The sequence below is a fragment of the Dermochelys coriacea genome, chromosome 1, assembly GCF_009764565.3.
Source record: "Dermochelys coriacea isolate rDerCor1 chromosome 1, rDerCor1.pri.v4, whole genome shotgun sequence".
NCBI lineage: Eukaryota > Metazoa > Chordata > Testudines > Dermochelyidae > Dermochelys > Dermochelys coriacea.
Window position 1 is genome coordinate 59,643,870 of NC_050068.2, and position 6,610 is coordinate 59,650,479.

The window sequence follows — 6,610 nt, forward strand, 5'->3', positions numbered from 1 at the left end:
TGAGTATTTGCTTCAGATTGGGGGGCTGTCTGTAAGCAAGGACTGGTCTATCTCCCAAGATCTGAGAGAGCGATGGCTCGTCCTTCAGGATAGGTTGTAGATCGTTGATGACCACACACCACACAACAGAACCACTAACCCAGGAACCTATCCTTGCAACAAAGCCCGTTGCCAACTCTGTCCACATATCTATTCAGGGGATACCATCATAGGGCCTAATCACATCAGCCACACTATCAGAGGCTCGTTCACCTGCGCATCTACCAATGTGATATATGCCATCATGTGCCAGCAATGCCCCTCTGCCATGTACATTGGCCAAACTGGACAGTCTCTACGTAAAAGAATGAATGGACACAAATCAGACGTCAAGAATTATAACATTCAAAAACCAGTTGGAGAACACTTCAATCTCTCTGGTCACTCGATCACAGACCTAAGAGTGGCTATACTTCAACAAAAAAGCTTCAAAAACAGACTCCAACGAGAGACTGCTGAATTGGAATTAATTTGCAAACTGGATACAATTAACTTAGGCTTGAATAGAGACTGGGAATGGATGAGTCATTACACAAAGTAAAACTATTTCCCCATGGTATTTCTCCCCCCCACCCCACCCCCCACTGTTCCTCTGATATTCTTGTTAACTGCTGGAATTAGCCTACCTGCTTGTCACCATGGAAGGTTTTCCTCCTTTCCCCCCCCTGCTGTGGGTGATGGCTTATCTTAAGTGATCACTCTCCTTACAGTGTGTATGATAAACCCATTGTTTCATGTTCTCTGTGTGTGTGTATATAAATCTCTCCTCTGTTTTTTCCACCAAATGCATCCGATGAAGTGAGCTGTAGCTCACGAAAGCTTATGCTCTAATAAATTTGTTAGTCTCTACGGTGCCACAAGTACTCCTTTTCTTTTTACAAATATTTCTTACAATGTTCAGAGCAACTAGTCCGTGGTGTATTGATTTGAGTGTCAAAAGAGGAGCAAGTGTAACAGGTTAACAGCACTAGCATAATCTTTTGACTGTTATTGGGCCCTGATTACCCCTGAAATGTATTTTTCTGTGATAGGAGGTACAGTTTTCTGAAGGGGATGTGTGTGTGACCAGCAAATTAAATGGAGAGCAAGCAAAACGTCTGTCCTGGATTTCTACTCATCTGAATTATTGAATTTCTGTAATCATACAGCAGCAGCAGATGGATTCTGGAGCATTCCCAAGCATGACACGCTGTACTTGATGTGATTTGAGATGTTTTATGATTGGGATTTAAATAATAAAAATAAAATAGAGCAGTCTTCGGAAAGAATTAGACCCCTGCTATTTGACCCCTCTGCAGTAACGCATTCTGGAATGTGGTCCAAAGTATTCCTCATGGCGGCCAGTGGTCTCTCTCATCTTTAATCTGAGGTGCTGTACATCAGCAGGTGATGATCTATCTCGATCAGAGTTGCTTCCCCAGCATTGAGAGAGCACCACACAGTTCACGCATGAGGGTTGGGCTGAGGGGCTGTAAAATTGCTATTTAAACGTTCAGGCTCGGGCTGTAGTCTGAGCTTTGGGACCATACCAGGTGAGAGGGCCCCAGAGCTCAAGCTCCAGCCCAAGCCCAAACATCTACATAGCAATTTTTTGCCCCACTCTTGAGCTCTGTTGGTTGAGACAGCTGACTTGGGCCAGCCACAGCTATGCCATGGATTTTTATTTCAGTGTAGCGGTACCTTATGAGATCAGTACCTACGGTCTTCTTAAGTACAGTCTATATCCAAGTTGACCACTAGATGGCTTCAATACTGGGAAGACACCACACAACCACTCAAATTATGCCAAGTTCACCACCTTTATTGAGCAGCTGCCATCTGAACAACATGAGCAGTTTCAGGCTATTAACGAGGGCAAACTGTTAGCTGGAACATCACTACAGGCCTTGCTGGATGTGACCAACACTGCTGCTCAATCCATATCTAAGACAATGGTCATGCAGAAGATGTCCTGGCTCCAGCTGCCCGGATTCCCAAGGGAGGTCCCAAACACAGTTGAGGACTTCCCTCCAATGGTCTCATACTGTTCACTCAATCTAATGATGAGTCCTTGCATATCCTTAAGGATTTCAGAGCCATCTTTAGGATGTACACACTTACAAGCAAATGAAACTTTAGCAGATCCCCAAAGATCCCACCACGCTCCATTCTCAAAGTTTCAGAGACCTTATGAACCATCCTGGAAGAAATCAATGTTCCAGAGCAGGAGACCATCTACTTCTTCTGTGTCCACTATTGAGCATCCATTATCATCTAAATGACAGTTCTGACAGGCTGGTCGAGGATCCAGAACAATTCCATTAAACTGAGCTGCATCTATACCATTCTACCCACCTCCCTTCCTTTGGAGACAGTCTCTCCCACTTTCAATCCTGATGGAAGCAAATATTGTCAGCCAAATGGGTGCTGGAGGTTATAAAACAGGTACTCCATCCATTTTACCTCCTTCTCCTCTATCTCTGTTCTTCATCCCGCTTCAGGAACACCTCTCACAAGTACCTTTTAAAGCAGGAAGTCAATTCCATTCTGCACATAGGAGCTGTAGAACCAGTTCCAGTTCAGCACAGAGGGAGAGGGGCTTTTACTCCAACTATTTTTTGGTCACGAAGAAGAATGGGGGATGGAGACTGATTTTGGCTGTAATACTCCTAAACAGCTTTGTGAAATCAGAAAAATTCAGGATGGTGTCTCTCACAGTTATAATTCCATCATTATAACTGCGGGACTGTTTTTCAGCCCTCAATCTTCATGATGCCTATTTTCATATTGCAATTCATCCATCTCACAAACAATTCCTGAAGTTTTTGATAGGTCAGGATCACTTCCAGTATTGTGTAATTTATTTTGGCCTTTCTTTTGCCCCAAGAGTGCTCTTGAACATATTGGCAGTGGTTGCAGCTTACCTTCAGTACCTGGGGATTAACTGGCTACTCAAGGGCCAATCTTATAATAAGGTTTTTGCTGTCATAAAGATAAGATCCCTGTTGTGTTAGCTAGGTTTGCAGCTCAACATTGAGAAATCCACTTTCGGGCCGCTACAAAGACTAGAGTTCACAGGAGCATCCTTAGATGCAGTATCACCCCAGATTTATCTTCCCTTGACAGATTCTTAATGTTAACAAATCTCATCTCAAAGATTCAAATCAGCCCACAGACATCAATAAGAATTTGTCTTTAACTACTCACACATACGGCAGCTTGCACCTTTGTGACAAAACATGCCAGGCTCTGCCTTTGATGTTTTGGGCTGGCTCAGGACTGTTTATACACTCCAAACAAACACAGCCTGAACAAGCTGGTGCTGGTCCCTTGTCAAGCACGAGAGTTTCTCAATTGGTGGAAAGATCCAGATAATGTCTGCATGGGGATTTTATTTGTTCAACTTCCTCCTTCCATCACCATAACAACAGATGCAACCCTGATGAGCTGGGTGGGGCGGGAGTGCATTTAGGGACCACCACCACTCAGAGCAAACGGTCTGCCTAAGAGGCATGGCTACATATCAACCTCCTCAAGCTGAGGGCAGACAGGAATCCTTGTATCCACTTCCTGCTTTTAATCAGAGACAGGTCCATAAAGCTCTTGACAGACAACATAGCCTTGCATGTTTTATATCAATCAACAAGGAGGGGTCAGATCTCCTTCCCTTTGTGCTGAAGTGATGAAGCTCTGGAACTCGTGCATAGCCAATTGCATTCTAATCTCAGCAGTTTACCTCCCAGGGAACAAAACAGGATAGTGAATGACCTCAGATAACACCTCTACCACAACTATGCTGGGAGTTAGATTCCTGGATTCGCAATCAAATCTTTCTGGCTTGGGGATTTCCAGAAGTAGATCTCTTTTCCACGGTTAACAGGAAATGTAAACGCTTTTGCTTGAGGGGGTGGGGGAGGTGTTAGGCCCTTTCTCACTGGGAAATGCCTTCCTTCTTCAGTCAACAAGAAGCCTTCTATATGCATACACCCTGGATTCTGAAAGTGGTAAACAAAATCAAGCAAAATCATATTAATAGTTTCAATGTGGCCCAGACGGACATGTTTTACCCACCCACTTGTCAGGTAATCAGCCTTCCACCCATGCCTCATGTTCTTTCTCAAGATGCTAGTAGGACTCTTCACCCAAATCTGAAGATTCTTCATCTCAAAGTTTGGCTCCTCAATGGTTTGTGGGAATAGAATCTATTTGTTCTGAGGAGGTACAACAGGTGTTATTGAACAATAGAAAAGATTCCACAAGCTATATTTACCATCACAGGTGGAAAAGGGTCAGCCTTCCATGTGTCCAGAGACATTTTCCATCTGCTCACCCTTCCCTCTCAATACTTCTAGATTACCTTCTAAAGACCAAAAAGACAGAACTATCTATGAGTTCTATCAGGGACCACTTGGTGGCTATGATAGCCTTTCATTCCCTGGTTGAGAGATTCTCAGTTTTCGCTCATCCCACAACTGTAAGGTCGGAGAACCTTTCCCTTCCAGTTAAAGAACCCACTCTGATTTGGGATTTGAATTTAGGATTTTATGGATTCTCCTTTTGAGCCAATGGCAGCTACTTCCCTCATTAATTTATCTCTGAAGAAGGCCTAGCTGGTGGCTGTTACCGGTGCCCAAAGGGTTGGAGAAAGAGTCTCTAATGGTTGTGTGCCCTCCATTTACAATATTTTTCAAGGACAAAGTTTTATGTCCACACACAAAATTTTTACCCTAGGTGTAACATCAACCAAGATATTCATCTTGTGTTTCTCCCCCCCCCCCCAAGATGCGCGAGTCCAGAGAGGAGGCTGTTTTGCACACTTTGGATGTTAGGTGGGCATTAGCCTTTCGTTTGGACAGAACTAAGTCATTTAGAAAATCACCAGAATATTTGTGTTCCTTGCTGATAAGTCTAAAGGTTTGGCAATTTCCACCTAGAGACTCTCTGGAGGGATTTCTGATTATACTATGTAACTGCAGACATAGACCTGCCTTCTAGGGTATTGGCCCATTCCATGAAATCTCTCTCTATATATCTATGGCATTACTCAAGAGGATTCCTATTCTGGACATTTGTAAGGCTGCCACTTGGACCTCCATACATACTTTTTCCAAGCATTCTGCAGTGGCCCAGTCTTCTAGATTGCAAATATTATCTTGTCTTGAGTCTTGAACTTGGTTCCCAAGGCTCCCCTCCCCCACTAGGGGTACTGATCAGTAGTCACCTGAAGTGAGCACCCATAAGGACACTACTTTAAAAAGGAGAGGTTACTCACCTTGTACAGTAACTGGAGCTCTTCAAGATGTATGTCTATATGGGTGCTTCACCACCTGCACTCCTTCCCTTCTGCTTTGGAGTTACCTCTGGAGACTTTGCGATGGAGAAGGAACTGCGGGCAGTTTGCCCATGCAGCCCTATATAGCCTCTGAGTGGGGCACAGGGATACATAAGGTGCATGCACTGCTCAAACAGAGACTACTACCAAGTACCTTTGATTAAAGTTGCATGGTGTGTGAGCATACCTGAAGTGGAACAACCATAGGGACATATATCTCAAAGAACTCCAGTTGCTGCACAAGGTGAGTGTAACCTCTTCTTTCCACTGTTCTTACTCACTATCACTTGAATCTCTATTCTTTGATAATAAATGTATTCTTGTTTTCACTATAAATATATCTAATGCTGTGGTGTTAAGCAAGTGCTGGTCCTGAGTTGAATCTTACAAGCTGGTGTGAAGTGTTCCTTTGAGAACAGCAGACCTGGTAATTCTGTTGAATGTTCATTGGAAAGGGGGAATGCTCAGTAAACTTGAAGGTCACTATGTGCCTATCACTACCCACACAGGGCCATCAAGGCCTGGATTGTATTGCTTGTGCTGCTAAAGCCTCATAGTTTCAGGGAGCTGATCTAGAGGAGTCAAAAACAAGGCTTCCTCTTGCTAAAGGCAGGTGTTGGTAAGATGCCACACTCACCCTCTGACTTTCTCTTGAAGTTAGCATCACTACCCCCTGCTTAGCGAGTGAGGTTCAGTGTAAGGTGACTCCCTCAATTAAGGCATATTAAGTACAGTCTGCTGTCTGTTATGCTAACAATAAGAATAATTAACTTTCACTGCTCCTGCATCCAAGACTAAAATGGATTTTAACCCAGAACACCAAAATCAATCTCTTTGGCAAGGCAGGTCTGTCTGCTGATCACTGAGTGCTCTAATAAATTTGTTAGTCTCTAAGGTGCCACCGGTACTCCTTTTCTTGAGGCAAAGTAGGTGTGTCTATGCAAATACAGTTGGCTCCTGAGATCTTTTCCCCCCAGTTCATCAACAGATGGCAGAGGAAAGCTCATTCAGATCCTGGTTTACACTAGATAGGTTTGTTTGTTTTAAGAAGATTATAACAATACAAGGTCTGCAGGTGCAAGAGAAGTCCTTTAGCTACAGTCTTCACTGTGTAGTTGAAATTGTCTGCTTCTGGCAGTATCTTGTGAAAGAGCCTATGAGGAGTCAGCATAACTCTTAATAGGGGGTTGTATTTTTATTTTTTTCACTGCAAATCTTTTCAAAGCACAGGTAGTTGTTGAAATCAGTTGCATACTAGTC

The 6,610-nt window shown here is 43.6% G+C and overlaps 1 long non-coding RNA gene across 1 annotated transcript; it reads right to left on the reverse strand.

Moving 5' to 3' along the window:
• Positions 1 to 1,391: 1,391 nt before the first annotated feature.
• On the reverse strand, positions 1,392 to 6,203 carry LOC122457177. The gene is made up of 3 exons (XR_006276578.1): positions 5,291 to 6,203; positions 4,289 to 4,378; positions 1,392 to 4,013 (listed from the first exon to the last, which is right to left on the reverse strand). It is a non-coding gene; the product is annotated as an uncharacterized LOC122457177 (long non-coding RNA).
• Positions 6,204 to 6,610: the final 407 nt, after the last annotated feature.